General features: G+C 43.8%; 1 long non-coding RNA gene across 1 annotated transcript; it reads left to right on the plus strand.

Annotated features, from left to right (window-relative positions):
• Positions 1-16,762: 16,762 nt before the first annotated feature.
• On the plus strand, positions 16,763-23,355 carry LOC139080030 (uncharacterized). The gene is made up of 2 exons (XR_011534151.1): positions 16,763-16,985; positions 20,952-23,355. It is a non-coding gene; the product is annotated as an uncharacterized lncRNA (long non-coding RNA).
• Positions 23,356-25,991: the final 2,636 nt, after the last annotated feature.

The following is a 25,991-nucleotide window of genomic DNA, read 5'->3' on the forward strand; positions in this document are numbered from 1 at the left end:
TAAGTTCACGCATGCTGCTTCTCAGCGGCCCGGGGTTCATCAGTTCAGATCCCCGGTGCAGATATGGCACTGCTTGGCAAAACCCATGCTGTGGTAGGTGTCCTATGTATAAAGTAGAGGAAGATGGTCATGGATGTTAGCTCAGGGCCAGTCTTCTTCAGCAAAAAGAGGAGGATTGGCAGCAGTTAGCTCAGGGCTAATCTTCCTCAAAAAAAATAAAAATAAAGTGCATGCTTAATGAAAAATTTATTGCTATCTTTTTGATTCTCAAGGAAGTTGATGATGAATTTATAATTTGCACAGAATGTTTGTAGACATTTACCATCCAGCAAGGGACTGTAGTGATGTCATTGACCATGAGAAAACATGTAGACAAAATCTGCTAAAGAAGTATTAGCATCAATTTCAAAAAGTTAATAGTTATTTTAAGAAGATTATGCTTGGAGATGGCTATTTAACATAAGCAGATGCAAAAGATGCATTTATATAACATTGTGAAGCAGTGTTGACTTTTTATTTAGATTAAATGTCTGTTCTCCTAACTGAATTTTTTTCATTTTCAATAGTGGTGCCCCAGTGAAGGGCCACTGGTTCTGGCGGGACTGCACTGCTGTTCAGCCTGTGTCCTGACAACAGGTGGAGAAGTCCAGGTCCTCTGAGTGATGAATAAATGCCAAAGAATAGGATATATTGGCGTATATAAGGAAACCATTTGGTTTAAAACTAATTCTGCCTGATCTTCTTTTTCCAAAAAACGTGATGTCCATCTGCTATAAACATTCACACTGTCCCCAGGACAAGAATGACGCCCTTAAAGATAAGGATGTAGCTCCCCCCATATTGGCATTTCTTTAAGGATAAGCATCTCTTCCTGGAAACTAGGGATTAATTACCAACCTGCTGTGCTCACACTGTGACCACTGACCTTCTGATCACCCCCCTGCTGTGCTAGCTAAGCATCTCGTGACTGCAGTAAAAGAGATATTCCTGTCACAGGTGATATATGCTCTTTGTTCCAAGATGTTATATAACCACCCTGTACACCCCACTTCTTCGGTGTGCTTCCTTCCTTGGGGAAGGAAACCCCTGGGCTATAGTCCTCAGATCTGGCTCATAATAAACTCACCCCAATTTTAATTTATAGATTGATTATGGATTATTCGCAACAACACAAGTGTGCCACATAGAGATAGTCAGTAATGGAAAATGAGGCCTTTTCCCATAAAAGAAATTAACCCAATAAGTAGGATATATCTGAAAGCTTGTGTGATGAGTGGGGGAATAACTCTGGAGAATTTGATTGCCAGAAATGGGCGGAAAGGATTTCTAGCTGCTCCAACAGAAAAATTTCTCTTTCCTGTCGAGCAACCAAGTGCCACTTGGCAGTGAGGAGGGAGTACTGAGGAGCAGAGGCCTGCGATCCTCTCTGCTAGTCTCACAGCTCAGGGTCTGCAGGGCTCCGTGCACCAGCAGGGGCACGTGGCTGCTGGAGACATACACAGCTCTCATTCATTCTTACCCTGGGGCTGGCTGAGTGAGAGGGGCCCTGAATGTCCTCCCCCCGCCCCCCAACCGACTCTTTCTCCCAGAGCTTTGTGTAAATTCCCTCCAAACACCTGCATCTTAGCTTTGCTCTCCTGTGTAGGTTCTCATCACCTATTTCCAGATAGAAGGACTCACTCCTTCTGTGAAAGCTGGGAATTTTTTCAGAGGCAGCAAGGCAAATCTCTTATGGTTAAAACAGGAAGCGAGGGGCTTGCTGTATGAGAGTTTGTAATCACCATTAAAAGGTTATTCGCTTTATTAAAAAGAAAGAAACAAAAAACACCCCAAACAAAAATAACCACATACATGATCATACAAAACTGCAAAATACTTTTATAGGATTAATTGCTAATTCCTTTATTAGATAGGAGTTTGTGTTTCACAATAGCCATACGTCCATCCTAATCCAAATGACATTTGAGGCCCCAGCAAAGGGAGCCTTCATATCGACCATGAAAGTATGCGTTTGCCAGTGAACCTTCAGGAAATGAAGTCTGACCTAGAGGAAATTTAGCCTAATGGTAGTTCAGGCAGCAAACTTAAAATAAGCACCACAATTGTCTTCTTCTTCCTTTCTAGATGGGTTATCCCTCCCAGCTGTGATGTGAGCTCTATAATCTCTGGGGTTGGGGCTGGAGGGGCAGCTGGGATGACAGAAAGGGTAGAGCTAGACACAACTTTTTAGCTGGCGGACACAGCTCCAGTTGCAAAAGCTAAATAGAATTCTCAAGGTCTTGTGAGTTTTGAAAACTGCCATGTTTCCTCTAGTTGAAGACTTACTTTGTTTTTCCGTATGTGAACATTTATGAACTTGGCATCTGATACCAACTGCTGGGCAGAGGAGTGAGGCGCCAACATGGCTGATGTTGCCTATGGCCACACAAATCTAACCAGCGTAGAATTATCTCTTTATCTGCTTTGCCACAAATGTGTCGTTGTTTACATCGGTGGCACCACACACTGTTGACTTAGATTTGTGTCCCTAATGGTCACTGAAAATGTCTTCACAAAGATTACACTGCTTTACTGAATTAAAACAAACAGATGTCAGCATGTGTGCATAAGAATGCCTAGCACATACCAAGCGTTGCAAATTGCCCCATCGCACAGAGTAAATTAAACATTTTTCAAAGCTGGGGGAAACCATTGTGACCACTTCATGCGTCATAACAAAAACTGGTATTCAGGCTCCAAAATCTATCAAAAGTTTCTAGTGAAGTTCAGTAGAAACTGCTTAATGTTTAAGGGAAAAACAAAATTATAAGTTTAACCAAAGAGGAAATGCCAACAAACCCTGAGAATTCTCCAGGATGCCTTCAAATTGTATTGTCAATTAAGTGTGCAAAAGAGGCCAAGCTTTGAAGCACAGCTGAAAAGGGGCGTGTTCCCAGGAGGCTGTGCATAGCTGTGGGTGTCCAAAAAGATTTGGAAGAATATTTAGTCTCTGATAATGAAATAAGCTAGAGCTCAGCTTCGCCAACAACAGCAGCATGGAATTGTGAAAGGTGTAAGTTCTGGGTCTAGAGTCATTCTTTTGCATGTGGGTATTCAATTGTTTCAGCACCATTTGTCGAAAAAATTATGTCTTTTCCCCATTATATTGTCTTTGCTCCGCGTCAAAGATCAGTTAACTATATTTGTGAGGATCTGTTTCTGGGTTCTCTACCCTGTTCTGGATCTACTTGTCTGTTCTTTCGCCAATGCCACACCGTCTTAATTACTGTGACTTCATAATAAGTCTTGGAATTGGGTGGTGTCCGTCCTCCAACTTCACTCTTCTCCTTCAATATTGTGTTGGTTATTCCAGATCTTTTGCATTTCCATGTAAACGTTAGGATCGGTCTATCAACATCTGCAAAATGACTTGTTGCGATCTTAGTCAGGACTGTGTTGAATTGATAGATCAAGATAGGAAGAACTGACATGTTGACAATATTCGTCTTTCTATTCATGAAGGTGCAACATCCCTCCACGTATTTAGGACTTCTTTGATAGCTCTCATCAGAGTTTTGTAGTTTTCCTCAAATAGATCATGTCTGTATTATGTTAGATTTATACCTAAGTTTTCTATTTTGCGGGGTGCTAATGTAAATGGTATTTTTAATTTCAAATTCCACTGTTCATTGCTGGTATATAGGAAAGCAATAGCAGCATATAATTGCAGAGATAAATGAATACTAAAGTAATTTGAGAACATGCACAGTGAATTTAGCTTCTCTCTCTCTTTCCCTCCCTCCTTTCTTTCTGACTTCTCTCATTTCCTTCTTTCCTTTCTTTCTCCTACTGAAAGGTTTCTATTCATCGATAGAGCATTTTACAATTAATGGCATCTCAGAATTGAGGAAAGAGAGTGTTTTTCAGGCTTCTTGAATGAACCATTATGGGATGAAGGGATGGGGATGATTTCAAACCAGTAGGATGATTGAGCCTCTTTAGAGAAGATGCTGAAGAAATGGCATCACCATAGCAGAATCAAAAGCAGAGAAACATAAGCAAAGGTCAGGCTCCTCCAACCTATTAGGAGTGGATGGGGAAAGGGGGGCTCTTGGGCTTGTGAGCATGGCAGTGGTCAGATGGGCAGATCAGCAAGTGACAGTCTCAAAGGAAGAGGAGACGGTGGAGTTTGAGCATTTAGAATCCAAGGTTCGAATGGAAGAGAGGTGGGTCACCTCCTTGGTGAATGCCTTCATTTAACAGATAAAGAAAACAGGTTCATATGGCAGAAATAATCTGCAAAGGGGGGCCCAGCTCTCAGATGTCCAATACCTTCTCCCAGGGATTTTCACATGGAGGGGTCAGGTAGGCACCCCTCTCAGGGCCTTTGCACCTACTGTTTCCTTTACCTGGAACATTCTTCCCCTAGATAGCCTCATAGCTTTCTTCCTCATCTCCTTCAAGTGTTTGCTGAAATTTCACTTTCTCAGTGAGGTTTTCTTCGACCACTGTATTAACAATGACAAATTCCTACTCCGCACATCCCCTGATCTCCTTCCCTGAATTTTCCCCATAGCCTTGAAAACGACAGAGAAAGAAATTCCGAAAGAACAAGGAGAAAGGAGAAATGTCTCTTCCCTGATTTTCAACAGGGAGAACTAAGCCTCTTATTTTTAATTTACGTTTGCCCTTACATGACCCAGCATCTAGGACAATGCATATGGTGGGCGCACACCAAATATTTGTGAGATGAATGAATAAATGATGGATCTTGGTTAATAGTCTAAATGTTTACTGTATGATTTCCAACCCCATTTACAAACTATGTTCCATGGGATGTGAAAATAGTTCCACAGGATGTGAACAGACTTTTTAAAATTTGCTTGGCATTGTGCCATTTTTCTTTTACCCTCATCTTAAAAAATGATTGAGCTATAACTTATAGGCAGTAAAATTAACCTTTTAAATGTATTCAATTCAATGAGTTTTGACAAGTGCACAGCCATGTAGTCATCACCACAACCATGATGCGAAATATTTCCTTCACCCCGAAAAACTCCCTCTGCCCTTTGAGGTCATCCCCTCCCCTACTCCCAGACTTTGGCAGCCACTTCTCAGCTTTCTGTTCTTATAAGTTTTGCCTATTCCAGGATGTCACATGAATGGTATTATACAGTATGTAGCCCTTTGAGTCTGGCTTCTTTCCTTTCACATAAGGTGACTGATACTCAAGCACATTGTTGCATGTATCAGCGGTTCATTCTTTTTTGTTGTGGAGTAGTATTCCATTGTATGAATGTATCACAATTTGTTCATCCATTCATCTATTGGAGGTGGATGGGGGGAAAAAAAACCTTTTTCCTCTTTCCTCCTAGGTTCAGTAGCTGGAACCCTGCAAACTGAACCCACAAAAGACAGACTAACAGGACAAAAAGGGTTATTTCATCGGCATAAGGGGAGTCCCCACAGAACTCGAAACCCCAAAGAGGCAGTCAGACCTGGAAGTTTATATATCATGTTAGCAAAAGGGTGATAAAGTTGTGGAGAAGTGACAAGACAAAGGAAAAATGGTTTAAGCCTCCAGGAGTGGTAGATTGTGGGAAGGTAAATATATGGAGGAAAGAATGGAAGATAAGGGTTATTTAGTAAAGCTTGTCTGTGCGGGCCCATCTTGGTGGTGACTTTCCAGCTTCTCCATGGCCATAAAACTCCCCCAGGAAAGGGAATTTATCAGGCCATCTCTCGGAAGTTTCTGCTCTTAGTCAGATAAGGGGAGTTCCAAGAAGGTTTCTTTCAGCGTCTGTTGTTTCTCAATTGCTTTCAGTTCAAAATAATCCTTGTGCCAAAGTGGCATATTTTGGGGTGGCATATTCTGGTCCCCTTCAAAGGATGTTTGGGTAGTTTCCAGTTTTGGGTAATGATGAACAAAAAGTTTTAAGCATTTGTGTTCCAGTTTCTGTGTGAACGTTAAGTTTTATTTCACTTGGATAAATGTCTATGAGTGAGATTGCTGGGGATGGTAAGTGTATGTTATGCTCTGAATGTGAGGACAGGGAGAAGGTGGCCAGTCTACAAGCCAGGAAGAGTCCTCACCGGGACCAACCATGCTGGCACACTGATCTTGAGCTTCTAGCTTCCAGAACTGTGAGAAAATAAATGTCCAATACTTTAAGCCCCTCAGTGTATGGCATTTTGTTATGGCTGACTAAGACAGATTTTGGTGCCAAGAAGTGGGGTGCTGCTGCAACAAATCCCTAAAAAGGTAGAAGAGGTTATAGAACTGAGTCATGGGCAGAGGCTGGAAGAGTTTCGAGCTGCATTCTAGAAGTGTGGACATTAAGGGCAATTCTGGTAAGGCCTCAGACAGAAATGAGGAACATGCTGTTGAACCTGGAGCACAGGTGATCCTTATTACAAAGTGGCAAAGGACTCGGCTGAACTGTGTGCTAGGGCTTTGTGGAAGGTAGAGCTTGTGAGCAATGAAGCTGGACATTTAGCCGAGGAGGTTTCTAAGCGAAGTGTTGAAGGTGTGGCTTGGTTCTTCCTGACTGCTTATATAAACTGTGAGAGGAGATATGTGAATCAAAGAAGGAATTGTTAAGCAAAAAAGGAACCAGAACTTGAAGATTTGGAAAATTCTCGGCCTATGCATGTTGCAAAAACTGAGAAAGCATGTTCTGAAGAGAACGCCAACGGTGTGGCTGTACTGTCACTGGAGAAAGAGCTTATAGGATTGTATGAGCAGAAACACTGCCGGTTTGAAACGAAAAGAATAGAGACAGGACAAAATGAAGGAAGGCTGTCAAGCTTCCTGGATTTTGCACGATGGGACAGTAGAGCTCTTCAGCTGCAAACATTCACTATTCAGCTGCAAATATTCACTATTCTTCAAGAAAGTGAAAAATGACTCTGTATGCAATTCAGGGATCACCAGGGCCAGTGCCTTGGCTTCAACAGGCCGGACAACCTCCACCCAAAACCTTGAAGGCAGGGCCACCTGGCAGAGCCAAGGGAGCAGACTTGGCCCAGCAGGGTCTCAGAAGTTGGGCTCACACCTAGAGCCATGGGGGTGACACTGCCACCCCAGTGGGCATGAAGGACAAAGCATGAGCCAAAGAGGATTATTCTTGACACTTCAGATCTAATGGAATTTGCCCTGCTAGGTTTTGGACTTGCTCAGGAGCTGTTCCCTTTTTCTTCTTTCCTATTCTCCCTCTTGGAATGGGAATGCCTATGCAAGCCTGTTCCACCATTGTGTTTCGGAAGCACATACCTTGTCTGGTTTCATAGGTTCACAGTTGGAGAAGAATTCTGCCTCAGGATAAAGTGTAGCTTGAGTCTCACCCATAGCAGATTTAGATGATATTTAAATGAGACTTTGGACTTTAGAGTTGATGCTGCAACAAGTGAAGAATTCTGGGGCTGTTGGGAAGGAAGGAATGCTTTTGCATGTGAGAAAGACATGGATTTTGAAGGGGCCAAGATTGGGATGTCATAGACTGAATGTCTGTGTCCTCCCAAACTTCATATGTTGAAGCCCTAACCCCTAATGTGATGGTACTTGGAGATGAGGCCTTTAGGAGGTAACTAGCCTTAGAGGAGGTCATGAGGGTGGGGCCTTCACGATAGAATTGGTGTCCTAAGAAGAACGGATGCCTGTGAGCTTGCTCCCTTGCACTTTCTCTCTGTCATGTGAGGACAAAGCATGAAGATGGCCATCCGCCAGCCAGGAAGAGAGTCCTCACCAGAACCAGCCATGCTGGCACCCTGATCTTGGACTTCCAGCCTTTGGGACTGTGAAAAAATAAGTTTGTGTTGTTTAAGCCACCCAATCTGTGGTATCTTACGGCAGCCCAAGATGACTAAGACAGTGCCTATTTGGCTTTATTTTAAAAAGCTGCCCGACTGTTTCCAAAGTTGTGGTACCATTTTGCACTCCAATAAGCTGTGTACAAGAGTTCCATTTGCTCTGCGTCCTCACTAACACTTAATATTGCTGGGTGTTTTTTAGCCACTCTAATAGATAGGATATGTTTATAATTTTCACTTCTCTAATTACTAATGATGTTGAACATCTTCTCATGTTTAATAGGACTTTAAACCAAGTCAGACAGAGTTCTCTCTTTACTGCAGGACCACTCAGTCTTCACTATATTAATGCACAACGGAATCCCCTATGAGAAGGTAACTCTGCTCTATTTTTGTAACCAGATAGTTAGTGGAAGGCCCTGATCTCCTAGACTTTAAAGTCCCCTGATGCATTGAGCTATGTGCATAGCTACTGCTTATAAACACCTGTTGAATTCATATAAAGTAAATTTACAGACATTTATGTCCGTTCACTTAAATTTAACTCTCCATTTAGCCAGGCACCAAGAACAGATGTCAGAAAGAGAAGTTTGTTGGCAGTTCCTGGCTAAATGGGAAGACATTTTATTGAAATATGAAGCTCACAGCTGGGTCTCCTGGAACTTGTAGGTGAAACTGGGAGTTGGTGGCCAAGACTACCAATAAAATCCTCCAACTGTTTCATCTCCTTTGACACACTGGTCATGAAATCAAGGAACTGGAGAGGAGATCATCCAGTCTACTCTTGTCTTTAAACTGGATTGCACCCATGACTAGAAGAAACAAATGGAGCCTGTGACATGCAGATTTCTGTGCCCCTCACTCCGCTCATCTCTCTCATTGGTTCTCTCACCTGCCTCAGCAAACTTTCCATGCCCAACTCACTAGCCAAAGGGACTGGCTGGTCAGGCAGATGGTGAGTCAAGAGTGCTCAAGTGTTTCAGGATGATGTCAAGAGTGGTGGCAGCTGCGATCCTACATCTTAGCCTTTTCTGGGCACCTCAGCCCTGCAGTAGCATCAGACTGGGTGGCACAAACTAGCGTGTAGCCAGAAATTAGTCAGTGGGGACATGATGTGCCCAGTTGTACAATGACCACATCCTGTAGCTTTCTGTTGTTTGTTCCTTCAACAAACATAGATTGAGCATTTACTGTATATCAGGCACTGTAAGAGTTCCTGTAATGTATGTATGTAACGTGATCCTCAACTCGAGGAACTTGTAGCCCTGATGGGAGAGAGGTATGTAAATAAAACCTTCCAACAGAACCCTAGATGTCAGCTATGTGTCTTAGGTTATGCCACTGGTGGTGATGGGAGTTGGGTTGAAATAAGATTCTAAAAGTAGTCACAGATTTGTGTTTCTCTGACTCCCATGCGTGGGAGTCTAGAGGTTTCTAGCGTCTTCCATAGCTTATGAAGTCCTCTTGGCTGACAAAGTGCAGCACGGGTCTTCTTTCTCTGTCTGCCCACGCTTAACTGTGGCATGCAGACATGGATGTCCACCCAGGTCACCCTGCACTGCTGATGCTGGCTGTATATATATGTCTCCTTTTTCTGTGACAGGAGACATGCCACCTGTTCTGGCCCACTGCTCAATCTCCCACGACCACTCTCCACTCAGATCTGCTCCAATGGTAACCTCCAGAGGGCCTGAGTCCTCTTCATCCTGACTCGTACTCCACTCTGTTACCACACTCCAGAATTGTACTTTTTAATGTATAACTCAAACTACAGTGCATTCGGGCTGCCCTCGTTCATACAACACCTCTGGAGGAATTGGAAACGAGCACCACTCCCTCTGGGTGGGCGTAGCCCAGTGCAAGTGGAGGACAGGCTGGGTTTCAGCTCAAATTCACCTCCAGGGCTGAGTGTCCTGGCAGGGCACAACTAAGCCAAGTGATAGACCTGATGATGGGGCCCCTCCCTAGATTATTGCAAGCCTTGGCTGCCTTCACTCTTGTTTGCTGGCTTTAATGACTATTTCCCAAGTTTTCGTCTGACTTGAAGTCAAGGTTGGGTCTCCTAGGGCCTACCGTCTTGACCTTCTGGTCACACTGTAATTGACCCTCCCAAGGCTCACATCTCCACTGGGTACCCCTGGCCTCCTCCGGAGACTGTTCCTGCTCTTCTGTCCTCTTTGTTCCCTAACTGCACAGGCCTGGATTTTTATTATGTCTTCTTGGCATGGCTGAGGCCACACTATAATGTTTAACAAGGTTTTACCTGAGCTTTAACGATAAAGGAAGGAACATAAACTCATATACATGCACATATCCTCCCCCACCCCAGGAACTATATAGATATACATATAGACATAGATATAAAGATATAGATATAGATATAAATATAATCTCCCAGGAAATACTTTACAAATATTGCACAGACTAAGATCTGCCCTGTGCTTTCTCACCAGACCACTACCCTCCTGTCTTCGTGGCTTGCACGTGACCAGGGACAGCTCACCCCCACTGCCAGAAATACTTGGGGCACTTTCATCCTCAGACCCAGCACCAAACTGAGCCATGGCTTCAGAGAGGAGGAAGTTATATTCTTCCTCTCAATCCAGGACCCCTAATTCCTGTCCCAGAAATGATCTCTTGCCAGGATGATCGACGGCTGGAATGTTGCAACCTTCAGGAGAACTGGGCCTCTGCCTGCAAGTGCGTGGTCTGGCTACAAGGCAATCACACAAAGAAGTGATATCAATATATTTTCCCAAGTTTGATTTCAAAAAGTCTATGGATGCAGGTTCACGCATGGACTTTTTGTGAGGAACACTTAAGAGGATTTCAGTAAAACAGCGCTTTAAATTATTAATGGACCATCACCAGAGTCTCTCTTGACAGAACCACTATGGACTGAGTACAGTCCACAGTGTAGAGAGTCCTTGGCAGATCTTCAGATGGAGCTAACGTAGTTCCTGTAGGTTCCAATGGGTTGTAAGGATGGATGAAAGAGCAATACGGCAGCCTTAAAACATGACCACAAATTCTCCGACACTCTTCCTATCAAGAAGTAGAGTCTGTGTCCTCTGCCCTGAAATCTGGCCGAGCCCGTGTCTGCTTTGACCAATATCGAATGACAGAGTGATGCCATGTGACTTCCAAGACCAGGTCACAAAAGACCACACAGTCCAGACTTGCTGTCTGGGATATTTGCCCTTGGAGCCCTGAACTCCCACGTAAGTGGTCCAACTAGCCTGAAGCTACCATGCTGCGGAGACACATATACAGGTGCTGTGGCAGAGAGCCCAGCTAAGTCTGTCCTTCATCTAGCCTAGCTCACAGACTGGATGTGAGCCAACAAGCCGTCTTGGAAGTGGATCTTCCAGCTCCAACAGTTCTAGCCCCCTGCTATGTGAGTCATCCCAGATGTGGCCCCAGACATCCTAGAGGGAGAAGAGCCATGCATTCTGCTTCCTTTCCAAATTCCTGACCTACAGAGTCTGTAGAGCATAGTGATAAAATTGGTGTTCTTTCATACCGCTAAGTATTGGGATGGTTTATTCTGCAACAATAGATGAGTGAAACATGCAACCTCTTTTCAATTATTTCCCTTCTTTAGTATTAAATTTCACATCCTTATCTCTTCAAGCACAGATCTTCCTCAACTTATGATTGTGTTACATCCCAATAAACCCATCGTAAGTTGAAAATGCATTTAATAAACCCAACCCACCGAAAATCATAGCTTAGCCCACCCTAAACATGCTCATAACACTTAGATTAACCTACAGTTGGGCACAATCCTCTAACACAAAGCCTATTTTATAATAAAGTGTTGATTATCTCGTGTAACTGATTGAAGACTGCACTGAAAGTGACAAACAGAATGGTGGTCTGGGGACAGAACGGTTGTCAGTGGATCGGTTGCTCACCCTTGTGATTGCGGGGCTGACTGGGAGCTGCAGTCACAGCCTCTGCCCAGCATCACGAGAGAGGATCATGCTGTACGTTGCTAGCCCAGGAAAAGATCACAATTCAAAATTCGAAGTATGGTTTCTATTGAATTCATGAGACTTTCACACCGTCGCCAAGTCAAAAAATTGTAAGTCAAACCATTGTAAGTTGGGAACTGTCTGTATAAGAATAGAAATGTCATGTTGCTTACTTTTACTTGTTTCATTTCAACTGTAGTGGGAATGTGTTCATTTCCTGGAGCTGTTTTAACAAATCGCCATGAACTTGATGGCTTGAAAAAGAGAGATTTCTTCTCTCACAGCTCTGGAGGCTCGGAGTCCAAAACAGAGGTGTCGGCAGGGCGGTGCTTCCTTAGGGAAGATGCCTTCCTTTCCTCTTCCTGTGTTGGGTGGCCCCAGGCATTCCTTGGCTTGTGGCTGCATCGCTTCAATCTCTGCCTCTGTCCTTGTGTGGCCTCCTCTGTGTGTATCTCTCTGTGTCCTCTCCTCTCCTTCTAAGGACAACTGTCATTGGATTTAGGGCCCATCCTAAAACCAGAATGACTTTATCTCAAGATCCTTAACTAACGACATCTGCAAAGTCCTTATTTTCAAATAAAGTCACTTTCTGAGGTTCTGGGTAGACATGAGTTTTCAGGGGACGGTTTCAACCCACTAGAACAGATCACAAATCTCAGGGCAAAGGGTAGCTTTCTTTTTTCTACTATTCAATTTGATCAATATGTCAAGTAACTCTGTTCACTTGATAGCAGAATTGAGGTTTAAACTCAACCTCTTTGGGATAAACCGAATTTGAGGAGTCTTCCTCTCTTTCCTTTATTCCTCAGGTGGAAGGGAAGTCCTGGTATTTCTGGGGGCGAGGCAGTGTCTGGCGACGCTGAGGAGGGCAGTATTAGGTATAGCCATCTCTGTCTTCTGCTGGCCCTCCTTGACGTCTACCTGGCTGGAGCAATTTACTGCTAAGCTATTGAAGTTTAAGCTGCAGGGTCCTCTGAAGGCCTTAGAATGTGTTCAAATGGTCATGTGTTTATAAAATTCGCAAAAGTAAGCAACAAATTAAGACTGCCGTTTTTTTTCTGCTCTGACTTCCCCTCCGTTTCTATTTTCCTTGTGTGGGTGTTGAGAGTGGCCCTGGGTGACTTTTGTATTTGCTTGAGTGGAGTTTAGGTTGGAAGGATATTTAGCTTGCGTTAAATGGGATGTATTTATGTGGTTTTTCGACGATATCACGCATAGTTATTAATAACCATCCTGATGGGGAAGGACTTCCAGGAATACTCCCCCAGCCCACTGGGTGGATTTATCCACTGCTGGGACATAAATGTGCAATCAGAGAACAATCTGCACCAGTGCTGAAAGCATGTGGGGAGTGGAGGAGAAATAATGCGTAAAATGTGTGGAGCTAGAGGCCAGTCTGGAAAATTCTTCTAGTCATCAAAGTATAAAGCTGTAAGCATAGGATTAGGTCCTCTCTAAGGCCCCCTCGAAAGAGTAGTTCTCCTCAATTGGGAATAACCTTGGTAATACAGAGTATTCAATTACAAGTTCACTATGTATGTTTTTTATTTTCTGATCAGATTCACATGAAATAGGATTTATCTGAGTTTCTATGCTTATGGGACACCAGCCTGTAGCAGTATCACAAATAGTGGATACACCTGCAACCACTTTCATATGAAAGAGAGATCATAGAGGTTTCCTCAAACTTGAAAACAATCCTAAACATTTATATAACATTATCAATAGCAACTTGTGAAGTGGAAAGGAACTTTTCCAAACTTGTCAATAATAGAACATTTTGAACAAACATGATAGAGAAAAGGGCTGTATTATATTTATATTCTCTCTATAAAAATGATATTATTGGGGCTGGCCCCATAGCCCAGTGGTTAAGTTCAGTGCACTCTGCTTTGGCAGCTCGAGTTCAGTTCCCAGGCACAGACCTACAGCACTCATCAGCCATGCTGTGGCAGTGACCCACATACAAAATAGAGGAAGATTGGCGCAGATGTTAGCTCAGGGACAATCTTCCTTAAGCAAAAAGAGGAGGATTGGCAACAGATGTCAGCTCAGGGTGAATCTTCCTCAGAAAGAAAAAAATGATACTATGAAATAGATAGCTAATAAATGTATGTTAAAAGTACAATAAAGGTGTTTTAAGCAGTTAATTGATAACAAATCTTAATTTTCTGGACTTCATGATGTTTGTGCTATTTGCCAGTTTTAAATTTATATATCATTCTGTGTTCTTTTCTTACTCTATTAACATTCATACCTACTTTTATATTTATAATGTTGCATTCTTTTCCTTCAGGGGTACCCCAAATATATCAGCTTTGGGGTCCCACAAAACCTGAATCCTCTCCTGTCTCTCCTTTTTTTTTTTTTAAATATTGGCACCTGAGTTAACAACTGTTGCCAATCTTCTTTTTTTTTTTTCTGCCTTTTCTCCCCAAATTCCCCCAGTTCATAGTTGTATATTTTAGTTGTGAGTCCTTCTAGTTGTGGCATGTGGGACGCCGCCTCAGCATGGCCTGATGAGCGGTGCCATGTCTGCAGTGGGATCCGAACCAGTGAAACCCTGGGCTGCCAAAGTGGAGTGCGTGAACTTAACCACTTGGCCATGGGGCCGGCCCCTCTCTCTCCTTTAATCTGCACAAACCCCTCTGGAATTTCTATTAGTTCTTCCTCTGCTTCTAAAGACTTGACCTGGAAGGGGGTAGCCTGGCTCCTTGCCTAGTCTCTTTTCAAGTTATAGACCAGGGCAAAACGTTAATGCCATGCTTTCTTTGGGCTTGGTCTTCTGAAGCAGGAAATGACGTGTTTGAGTTGTAGCATGAATGAGTTGTAATGTAAAGGGAGTTCATACTCTTTGGAAAGGGATTCATGCCTCATTGATTCTCTAGTTGGGGGAAGGGGACTGGCAATGAATGCTTAGACTCTAAAGAAGCTTGTTAAGACAACAGTTATCTTGGATGTTGGAACAAGGGAGGTGACATTTCCTTCCTGTCTTTAAACCATTCCATGGATCCATGAAAAAAATATTGACAATGTGGTCCCTTAGGAATTGGGAACACCAGAAGCTTGTTTTATTGAACATGTTCAGAAATAACTAGGGAACAGCATTGTATAGTGAATTTTCTAAGTCTCTAGTATCATCCATGGTGGTCTTGTCCATGGTGTCATCAAAGTCTTTCAGGAATTGAAGGTCTATAGAATCACCAAAATCTTTCAGGAAGTGAAGGATGACGTTACTGCAAAAAGACCCTCCAAGATCCCAAGAATGGGCAAAATGATGCTGGCTTACCTTAGCCCCAGCCAGTATAAGGTTAGATGAATGAGGCTGAGGCTCAAAGAGGCCAAGAGGCTCAGCCCTGGCATCTAAGAGAATTTCCCCTGTGATTCTTTTTACATCCTCATGGTGTGCACTGGAATGAATCAAGGCTTGTGAGTCTCATTGGGAAGGGCAAAGAAAACAGCAAAGGGATAGTATGACCCCACATAAAATCAACGAGAACTTACTCTGGAAATGCCGCTGGATGGCCCCAATGAAGTTAGAGAAACAGAGAAGGAAACTAGCGTGATCAAGTGGATGGAGGATCTTCAAATTGAGGACTGATGTTTTTACATTTTTAGAGTCGTATCTTTAAGTCTGGAAAGCTGAAAGCTTCCACATCACAAAAGGTGTGAAGGGATTCAATAATAAAAGCTAAGAACCACAATATATGGGAAATTACAGGAAAATTCTTGGAGCTCAAAATAAGTGACTTTTGGATCCATGAAATTATGCATCGCTTCACATCGCGGATAGTAGACTCAGGGGACTTTGGCATGTAAACAACAGGGAGTACGAAAGGGCCATGTGTGTAAAAAAAACCCAAGCAATCTCCAAGGACTTATAAAAATCATCTTTTGCTACTCCCACAGATTCCTAAGATGCTTCGGAGGAATAGGAACTTCAAAGTGATGTGGAGGTCCTATAGTATCTCAGATGAGCAGTTGTACAATTTTGCTAGAAAACTTCAAGTCTGTTATTCAAAGAGGGGATCAAGAGCCTGTCTTTGGAAGCCAAGAGACCTGGATTTGCATCTGGGTTTGAATCTGGACTCAGCCACTTACTACCTCTGAGTTGTGGGGACGATCACTTAATCTCTCTGAATTTCAGTTTCCACATCTGTAGCACGTGGAAACATGCTCATGGACACGAGACTCTTTTCCCCCACAAACTCACAAGGTGTTGTCAGGATTAAATAAGATAATATGTGTAGGACCTAACACACTCAATAAATGGTACATTTTATGAACTCATTTGTACCTGTAAATTCCTGAAGCCTCAGTTACAGATAAAACATGTACGTATTTTTACAGTGAGCATTTGAAGCAATTGAAGCATACCTAGGGAGTTCATGACCTTGGTTATTTATTTGTTGTGTGTGAAGACACATGCTGACTGGGCACTTCATATAACTCCATCCCACTACTGTCCCTGTAAGTGGTTACAGATATTAAATAGATGGCATTGGGATTTACTGTGAAGTCCAAGATGGTTCTATCAACCCTCGTGAAATTACTTTCATCAACAAATGTCAGCTTTGGAATTTTCCTTATAAAAGCTAATTCCAGTCTTCCTTGGAATTCTTAAATAGCTCAGCAAGCATTTGAGATCTGATATAAGCAAAGAAACCATTTGCTTAGGAAGAAATAAACTACCTTAAATGCATACACACTTGCAAAACACAGTCATTGCTTTCACTGCTTTCTTTTAGTATTTTGGGGCCAAGCTCTCTAGTCATGGGCTACACAAAAGCTTTTTCTGAAATCCATCTCCTGCAAGAGATTAGCACCAATTCTGAGAGATTCCATTCGTCTTGTTTACATTCCTTGTGCAATTTCGGGAACACTGTGTTCCTTTTCTTGCAGTTACACAACGACATTGCCATGCAGCACTGGACAAGCTTCCCACTTCATGCCTGGATTTCCGGCCAGCATTCTTTGCAGACAGCTCTGGGATGTCTAGGTGGGCTGGTACAGAGAAAAGAACATGGGCTTTAGAGACAGTCAGACAAACCTGGGCTCAAGCCCTTCTGCTGCCATTTGTGATGTACTTACTTAATCTGACTCTTAGTTTGTTTTCCTTCTCTTCTGTAAAGTGGAAATAATCATATAGTCTCGGGAGGATCATTGTGAGGATCAAATAAGACAATGTGTGGCGAGTCTCCAGCATAGTGCCTCACAATCGTAAGTATTCCCATAAATGAAGTCCTCACAATCGTAAGTATTCCCATAAATGAAGTCATTATTTTAAGAGTGGCACTAAGGCAATGTGCAATGTTCTTTTCTTTGCTGCAATCTCCAACACCAAAATGCTCTGCCTTGCTTAAAGTTGCCAAAGATGCACACAAGGTGTTCCACTGGAGAAGGCGCTATCAAGATATGGGTTCTTGCCTTTAGTAACTATCTTTTAAGATGTTCTGTGGCTTAGCAAAAAGGCTGTCTGGGTGACCAGTTGGTCACTTTCTGAATCAATGTTGTAACATCTCTGGAGACAGAGGAGGCATACCTCACTATGAACTGTGAAGAAGCAGATACGTGAAGGGAAGGGAAGTGGGCCTTGTACGATGATGACAAGAACACTTACAATAATCCAAAACAAGTGTTGTGTCTCTGCAGCTTACCTTTTGCATGACTGAAGAGGAGTGTATGTGGCCACAGATTGTATGTAATTGTTATGCACAGTTATGTAGAATGAACACTCACTTTTCAGTGAATACATTCTCTTCAAACTTCCTTCACGTGGGGGTTATTCTATGAAAGTGAAGATGCCAGGCTGGCCCTGAACAGTCTGAGAAGACTTACTTGAGTGAGTCTTGCCAGGGAGGGATAAACGGGTTGGTGTTTGCCTTGTATGTGCTAAGCATTTGCTCTTAGAAGGTCGTGGGAAGCACCCCAAGGAGCGATGGTGGGGAGCTCCTGGTACTCACAGTATGGCATGGCGGAGGGAGAACAGATTTTAGAGTTACGTAGGTCTAGACTTGACTCTTGGCTCCGCCACTCATCCTTTACTTTGAAAGAGCTGCTTCACCTTGCTGATGTACCTCATTTTAAAATGAAAACAATAATGTCTACCTTGCAGAGCAGTAGTTACTATTATAGATAAAAAGTTCTACTGTACTTTGCACAGTGCCTGGTAGAATGGGATAACAATAAATGATGGTCTATATTGCCGTTGCTTAAAAATAATCTAGGCCTACATAGAAGAAGGGTGATGGGGCCACAAACCAGGCCAATTTGTTATGCAAATGAACGGGTCTCTACACAGGCCTGTTTGCCCTGGGCATTACATCATTAGTAGGTGCTCACAGAAGAATAACGACAGCTAGAATTTATTACTAAGTGAAATTCTGGCCAGGGCCTAGTGCCATAGCAACCTTCTTGATGCCTGGTTGGCCTGGGGGCACTGACCATGCTAATGTGTCCATCTATCACTGAGGACCTGAGGAACACTCTCCTCTTTCACAAGGCCCTCCCACATGTGGTAGAGCTCCTTGGGTGGATGAACACTGGCAACTTGAAGGGCCGTGGCAATACTGTGCTTTGAGTGTGAGCTGGGCCAGCATAATGTCATCCATCTGTCCCACTTTCTCATGGGAAGGACCATCTCCCAGCTCCATAGCACCGCTCCCAACCAAATGTAATACAGACCAAGACAGCAAAGCATGAGTCTTCTGGATCTAGTGGGACTGGGCTTGATCTGATAATCTATGGCACTATCCCACTGGCTTGGGGATGGATAGAATCCATAGTGTAAATGAGATGTGTAAAGGAGAAGGGTTGGTTGTTCACCAAAGGACTATGCTCCCTTCTGTGTTGCTGGAAAGTGGATACTCAGCCAGGGATGACATTCCCCAGAAACATTTGCATCTAATTTGGGCCATGTGATTGGGTTCTGGCTATCAGAATGTGGGCAAAATTGATATAAACACTTCCAGGCTTGACCTATAAAAACCTTGTGCGTGATCCTTTGCTCTTTCTATCCTGTATGTTGGCTGGATGTCAAATGCCACGGGCAGCATGCAAGTCACGCACTGAGGATGGCATTCTCTTTCAGTGGGGTCTCCACTGTAGACGGTGTAGAGTGGAGCTCTGCCTTTCCTTGCCTTGTGTTAATCAGACATTACATGAGTGGGAAATAAATTTCATAAATTAAATTTTGTATTTCATATGAATATATAATAGCTAGTACCATCTTAATTAATGCAAGATGATCTGTAACTGACTTTCCCCCAAATGTCAGCCCAGGTAAGCTGGAGATTTGGCAGTGTAGCGAGCAGATAATTGGGGGTGTCTGGCAGGTGATCACACTAAGTGAGACCAACATAACTTAAATTGACATTCAGCACATATTTACAACCTTCAGGACAAGAAGAAGGAAGCTTGATATTTAAAATTTAAGTCTAGAGCCTTGAATGTTGAGTAGATTATAATGCATGATAAGCCCCAGCTAAGACAGAAGGAAACATCCATTTACTACAGATTATTTTTTTTTTCTGAGGAAGATCGCTCTGAGCTAACATCTGATGCCAATCCTCCTCTTTTTTTGCTTGAGGAAGCTTAGCCCTGAGCTAACTTCTGTGCCAATCCTCCTCTATCTTTTCTCATGGGAGCCACCTCCACAGCATGGCTGGTGAGTGGAGTAGGTCCACGCCCGGGATCTGAACCTGTAAACCTGGGTTGCCAAAGTGATGTGTGTGGAACTTTAACCCATTGGCCATGGGGCTGGCCCCCATTTACTACAGACTTTTAAAGGTTGTTTCTGGGCCTGCCCAGCAGCACAGCAGTTAAGTGCGCACGTTCCGCTTCGGCGGCCCGGGGTTTGCCAGTTCGGATCCCGGGTGTGGACATGGCACTGCTTGGTAAACCATGCTGTGGTAGGCATCCCACATGTAAAGTGGAGGAAGATGGGCACAGATGTTAGCTCAGGGCCAGTCTTCCTCAGCAAAAAAAGGAGGATTGGCAGCAGATGTTAGCTCAGGGCTAATCTTCCTCAAAAAAAAATAAATAAAAAGGTTGTTTCTTGGAATTTCTTTATCCAAATGAACATTTTTGGAGTTCCTGCTCAGTAATTATTTACTGATGAATTAATTTAATCAGGGAAGAAAATCCAAGGACTTTATATTCCCATCCTGATTTGTGCAAAATTGTTCAGATGTCTTAAAGCAAAGGAAAAATATAGTCCGAATAATAATCAGTTGGATTCCTAAACGTCTTAACAAGATTGATAAATGACTGCTTAACTGTCAAGGTAATATCACAACATCTCCTGGGTTTTGTCTTTCATTTCAACCCTCTCCCACATAAGGAAGCGTCCTGGGTGAGACGGCTGTCTTTCACTTCTGTAGCTTTGGTGGGCATTCCTCTCCTGACCTTTATCAGCCTGGCCCATAGACTTCTCGCACTGGGAAGTTCGCCAAGTCCCTCACATTTCAGCCACATAAGGCAAAACTCACCAGAAGCATGCCCTTCCCTTCTTTTCCCGGCAACAATTACTTTATCCAGTCTCTGGGAAGTGCTGTCCACCGTCAGCTGTGCAGTGTGTGTGTACATGTGTGTGTCTTACCCACGAAACAATGCAGCATAAAAAAGACATTTACAAGAAGCAACAGAAAGGGCTTTTCCCAGGACTGCCTGCAAATCCCTAACCTGTCAGACAAGCTTCCTTCGTCACTTTCCTCCTGCAGGAGCTGCTCCGGCCTAAGCTGGGTGGTGGTCTGCCTTGCACCGGGAGGGCAGTTCACCCCGGGGGATCCTGGCAGGGGGTGTTGTGCATATTTTCAGTGGTCTCTAGACACCCAAATTCTGCTCACTTTTCTCTTCTAGAAAAGTGATCTACTCCCCGAAAGTATTTTTTTCTTGCTTCAAGTAAAACAAGTGTCTTAGAATTGATGTTTGTCATGTTTTTCTCTCATCCAGCACTGTATCTGAGATTCTGGAGATGCCACTAATTGTCCTCTAGTTTTCCTGGGGGTTAGTCTACGTACTAACGTAACGGCTATAATCATAACTCTGATTCAGGAACATTCCCAAACAGTCGATTCAGTGAAAATATGAATACTGCTCATACCTGGTGTCCCGGTTACTGTTGTTGTATAAGACATTACCCCCAAAATTTAGTGGTTTAAAACAACCATCTGATTATGCTCATAGGTTCTGTGGATTTGGAATAGAGACGGCAGGAGTGGCTTGCCACTGTTCCATGATATCTCGTGCCTGGATAGCTGGGAGCGACACAGCAGTTGGGTGATAAAATCATCTGAAGGCTCCTTCACTCACATGCCTGGTGCCTGGCCTGGGAGCACTTGAACGTGAGCACCATTGACTAGAGCACCCATCCAGGGCCTCTCCTTGTGGTGTGGCTTCCTCGCAGCATGGCGACCTCAGGGTAATCGGACTTCTAACATGGAAGCTCGGAGTTCCCAGTGCAAGTGCTTCAGGAGGCAACACAGAAGCTCCACGGCCTTTTATGACCTGAAGTCGTGCAGCATCACTTCCACTGCATTCTATTGGTGGCAGTCAAGTCACAGATTCAAGGGAAGGAGAATTAGACTCCATGTCTTAAGGGGTTAGTGGCAAGGTTCTAGAAGAGCCTGGATGGGAGATGTTGTGATCTCTTCATCTTTGGAAAATATAATTGGAAAATATAATCGGAAAATATAATCGGGATTCATGTTGCAGAATTTGAAGTCACACGTGGTCAGTGCTCTGCACTTTGCAAACAAAGTCCAGGAGGGGAAAAATCTTTTCTCATGGAGGTGAATCTGGTTGCATTCTAGCCAAACCTGGAAAGATGAGACAGACAAGCAGGAACTAAATTAGGCAGAGGAGACTGCGTTTTAATACACGGGGGTAAGAAAGTATGGGAAAATGTGACCACAGCCTTGAACCTACGGGATTGGAGAGGGGCTTGGGGGGGAAGGAGGCAAGCTCGAAATGTAGATGGAGGCCGAATTTGTTTGAGCATTTGACTGACAAAGCGAAGGACCAGAAAAGCTGCTTCTCTCAGTGCCTCCTGCCATCCCCCTCCCCTCAGTAGTCCCTCTACATTTAAAAATCTTATTAGTATCACTTTAAATCAGGTGAGCACTCCTTTGCTCTTTTGGATGTACTTAGGCATAAATGTACTTTGCTATCTCTTGGGTTCTCATTTTCACACTATTACATCTTTGTGTACTTTATCTCGGCCCCGCCCTACAGCTTTGATTTTTCCCATGACCTTATTCAAAACATAAAGAGAATAGACCCACTTGACTCTCTTTCTTCCTGGTTTTCTTCTTCATTCATTCCATCTCTCTCCTTGCTCTGTAAAACTGCCCTTGATTCAGCATCACACATTTTAATCTTTAGTTGTGTGTGTTACTCGTATTTTAAAGAGCCTACACCCTGGATGCTGACTTAAAAATTTTTCCAGGCAAATTTATTGAAGGTTGGGGCGATATTTAATCATCTTTGTATCTCCAGTGCCTAGCAAGAAGGCAAGATTCAGTGGTTGGATCAACACAATCCATATCTGGAAGTACACCTGGGTGTTATTCAAATCAAGAGTCAGGAAGGAAAGGCAATTTAAAAATACACTCTCAGCATCTGTATTGGGCAATTGCTACGGGGAATAAAGAGACAAAGAAGCAGTCCCTCCCCTCAATGAGCTTCCGATCTACTGGTGGTGCCAAAGCCCTAACACATGGAAAGATAAATAATGACAGGCTGGTAGCAGAATAAAGGCCTCCCTAAAATGTCCACATCTTAATGGAAACTGTGAATATGTTACTTTACGTGACTAAAGAGGCTTTGAAGATGTAATTAAGTCAAAGCTCCAAGATGGGGAGCTTATCCTGGATTATCCAGCAGGGCCCAATGTAATCACATGAGTCCTTATAAAGGAAAGAGGGAGGCAAGAGAGTCCAACTTCCGCAATATGAGAGGAACTTGACCGGCCACTGTTGGCTATGTGTCAAGAAATGGAACCAGACGCTAGAAGCTGGAAAAGGCAGACAGGAACACAGCCCTGCCTACCCCTTGATTTTAGTCCAGGAAGACCCATCTCGGACTTCTGATCTTCAGATTGCAAGGTAACAAATTCGTGTTGTTTTAAGCCACTTGCGGCAATTTGTTACAGCAGCCACAGGAAACTAACACAAACAGCGAACTTAAATGAGACAAAAGTTCAGAAAATAGTGTCATAGGTCAATGTGCCAGAAATTGCCAAATACTGGAGTCTCTACGGTAATGCCATATATGGATCCTCCCTCTCCCCCCAAAAAAACCTTACTTCTGCAAAATCAAGCATGAAAAATAATTGGGCTTATGGGAAAAGTAGGGTTGGGGCAGATCATTAAAAACTTATGGAACTTACACCCAGAGCACTAATAAAAACAATAACAAGCTAATAAAAATATAAGAAGGGTTCATCCCCACTGGCTTTGCAGCTACATCAGTCAGTCCATCCTTCACAGCTTTGTACCTGGGCTCACTTTCTCCTTGAGAATGTAAAGTTCATAAGGGCATTTGTTTCTGAGAGCGACTTGCTTCATTAAAATTAAAAATACAATCCTGAGAGTGTCTTCTCCGTCAGTCATTTCTTTTTAAACACTAGGGGAAATGTCTTTGCAAATCCTTCATCTTCACGTGCAACTTCCCCAGACATATTGGAAAGTCCAGTTTCTTGAAGTTATGAAACCAGCTTCCTACTTGCACCAATGGAAGACACTTTTGCAAGATATTCAGATTATTTTTTTTCTCAAAGTTTTTATATAGTGCTGAAACTTTCTATTTAACCCTGAAAACCCTTGCTGCTTGTTGCTTCAAAATGTTGATCGGCTTGAGAAAACTGAGTAAGAGCAGACTGTAACCATGGAAGCAATGGGTGCTCTGAGTTCAAGCAAGGACGGCATGGTTGGAGAAGACCTCCTACTGGAGGTGCCCGTGAGCTGAGCCTTGAGAATGAGTAAGACTGTGGAGGGTATAGGGTTACCTTCCATGTGGAGGGAGGAGAAATGGCAGCACCATCCAACATAGGGTGTCCCTGGTGGGCTGTGTTTGGCTCAGGCACCACTGGCTGGCTGGTGCAATCACGATGGCCGGAGGTAGCAGTCCCCCCATACACGTGGCTGCTTCTCACGGTATTGCCCTGTGGGCATGTAGCAGCTTCTCTCAAAGAGGCAGCGCCACCCCCATGCTCACGCTTACTTATATTGCAGCTTCCTAACGTAACCTTCTAGCTGCTTCGCCCCTGTAATTTCCCCTTCAAAACAGCCTTCCGTGATTTTGTGGCATTGACACTCTTGGAGGAAATAAAAATACAGAAGAACAGGTTCTAGAGATGCATGCTTTCCCAACCTTTCCAGCCAAGGTCCTTCAAATGATTTTCACGCCTCTGCCTGTCACAGAACATTGAGAGAATAGGTCCCACCAACAGAGCAGATGGGCAGGTGGGCCTTCGAATGTATACCCCGCCCCACAGATATTAGTGATGAGGATTTTAGGCTGGTTACTTTTAAAAACTACAGATGAGAAGGAAGCTCGGAGGAGGAGTGGAAATTGCTTGCCCTTTGATGAGAGACATTTGCATTTGTGAAGGAAGTCTCTGTCTGTGGGGGGTGCCTCCCTCTCTGCACCAGGAGGAAGGCGGGATGGCCTTATCTCTAGAAACTCTTAATGGGGAAGGCAAGAACTTAAGTTGTTTACTGTCTGGCAACCTCATGTAACTGACTCCCCCCCCCCCCCCCCCCCCCCGCCCCCACCAACATCCTCCTTTGTCTTTAGCTGAAGATAATATTCAAGCAGTGGCTTCTGCCATTTACTTAATCCGGTTCGATTCTTATCTAAAAGTTATAGGACCACCCAATAACCAGACCCTACAGGCACTGAGACCATTTTAACAACTTTTTTACATATTCTTTCCTTTGTCTTGTAAAGAGATAACTCACATACCGATGCCTTAAATTTAGTCCTACCCTCAACTCACGTTGGAGCAGCAGCAGCAGCAGCAGCAGCATCTCCTCCTGCCCGTGGGTCCTGTCCCCATGCAGCAGCTCTGACTGCCCATGGGTCCTGTCCCCATGCTATTCCACACTATTCTCTAAATAAAAGAGCACTACTGCTGGACCTTGAGGGTCCAAGAAATCTTTCTTTTGACTCCTCGGCTCACCGACCCCGCATCATTTCAACCTCCTATATACAGTGCATTTATACCCCTTTCTCAGTCTAAGAGCCACTTTTAATCCACGTCTATTGCTCTTCCTCCACATCCTGTGCAGTCAATTTTTTTCTCCCTCCTACCCTCTACATTCTCTGTGTTTGTTTCTCCCCTTCGCCCTTCAAATCCACCCTCTAAATTTGAAGGTGACACTCTGGGCAGGAAGGAGCTGCAGAGCCCCATGTGTAATGCTCTCTGGACACACCAGATCTTGTACTTATTGTGCTCTGTCCTTGCTGTTCACTGCACCTGTCCTGCTTACACTCTGCCTCCTGGACTCAGGGCTGGCCTTGGCCTTTGTTCCCAAAGAGCTGCACATTCATCACAGTGTTTTCACACTCTCTCCTGCCTGCCTGCCTGCTGTTCACTCAGAAGTAAACTCAGCGATCACTTGATGTCTGGGCTGCGGAGTAAGCCCTGTCGGTAGGGAAATATATCCTTAAGAGGGTTCAAAGGAAAGCCACAGAAGATGGGGGAAACTGAGGCCGCACAACCTGGAGAAGAAGGCGTGGCCCTGGGGGACTTGTAAATGTGGTTCTTCCACAGAAGGTGGGAAAGGAGCCCCTTTCTTTCTGCACAACAAGCAAGGCATAGCCTTCACTGAAACTTTCCTAAGAGGGAAGAGCTGCAGGAAGAAGGAGTATCAAGGAAATGGAGCCGGTGCTCACTCTATCATGATCTCAAAAAGATTCAGAAAGAGATGTGGGAATGAGATACACGTATGCAACTTTTCCACTCACTCACTCAAGAAATAAGAATGAGAAGTGAGTTACCTGTGATGGATTAGCAAATGCTGATAAGGGGCAGGCTGAATATGCAAGTGAACTGGATTTAAATTACACTTTAAGGAGCTCTGTGAAGGGCAATTAGGAATCCTTCCCTTTGGAAGGCCTTAAAAAGAGGACCCATTAAACTTGGTTTAATGGGGACTTGTTAAAGGCAAGGGGAGGAAAGAATTATGGAGAGAACTTCCCCCCCAGGCGCTCGGCCCCACC

Source organism: Equus przewalskii, chromosome 28 (genome assembly GCF_037783145.1).
Source record: "Equus przewalskii isolate Varuska chromosome 28, EquPr2, whole genome shotgun sequence".
NCBI lineage: Eukaryota > Metazoa > Chordata > Mammalia > Perissodactyla > Equidae > Equus > Equus przewalskii.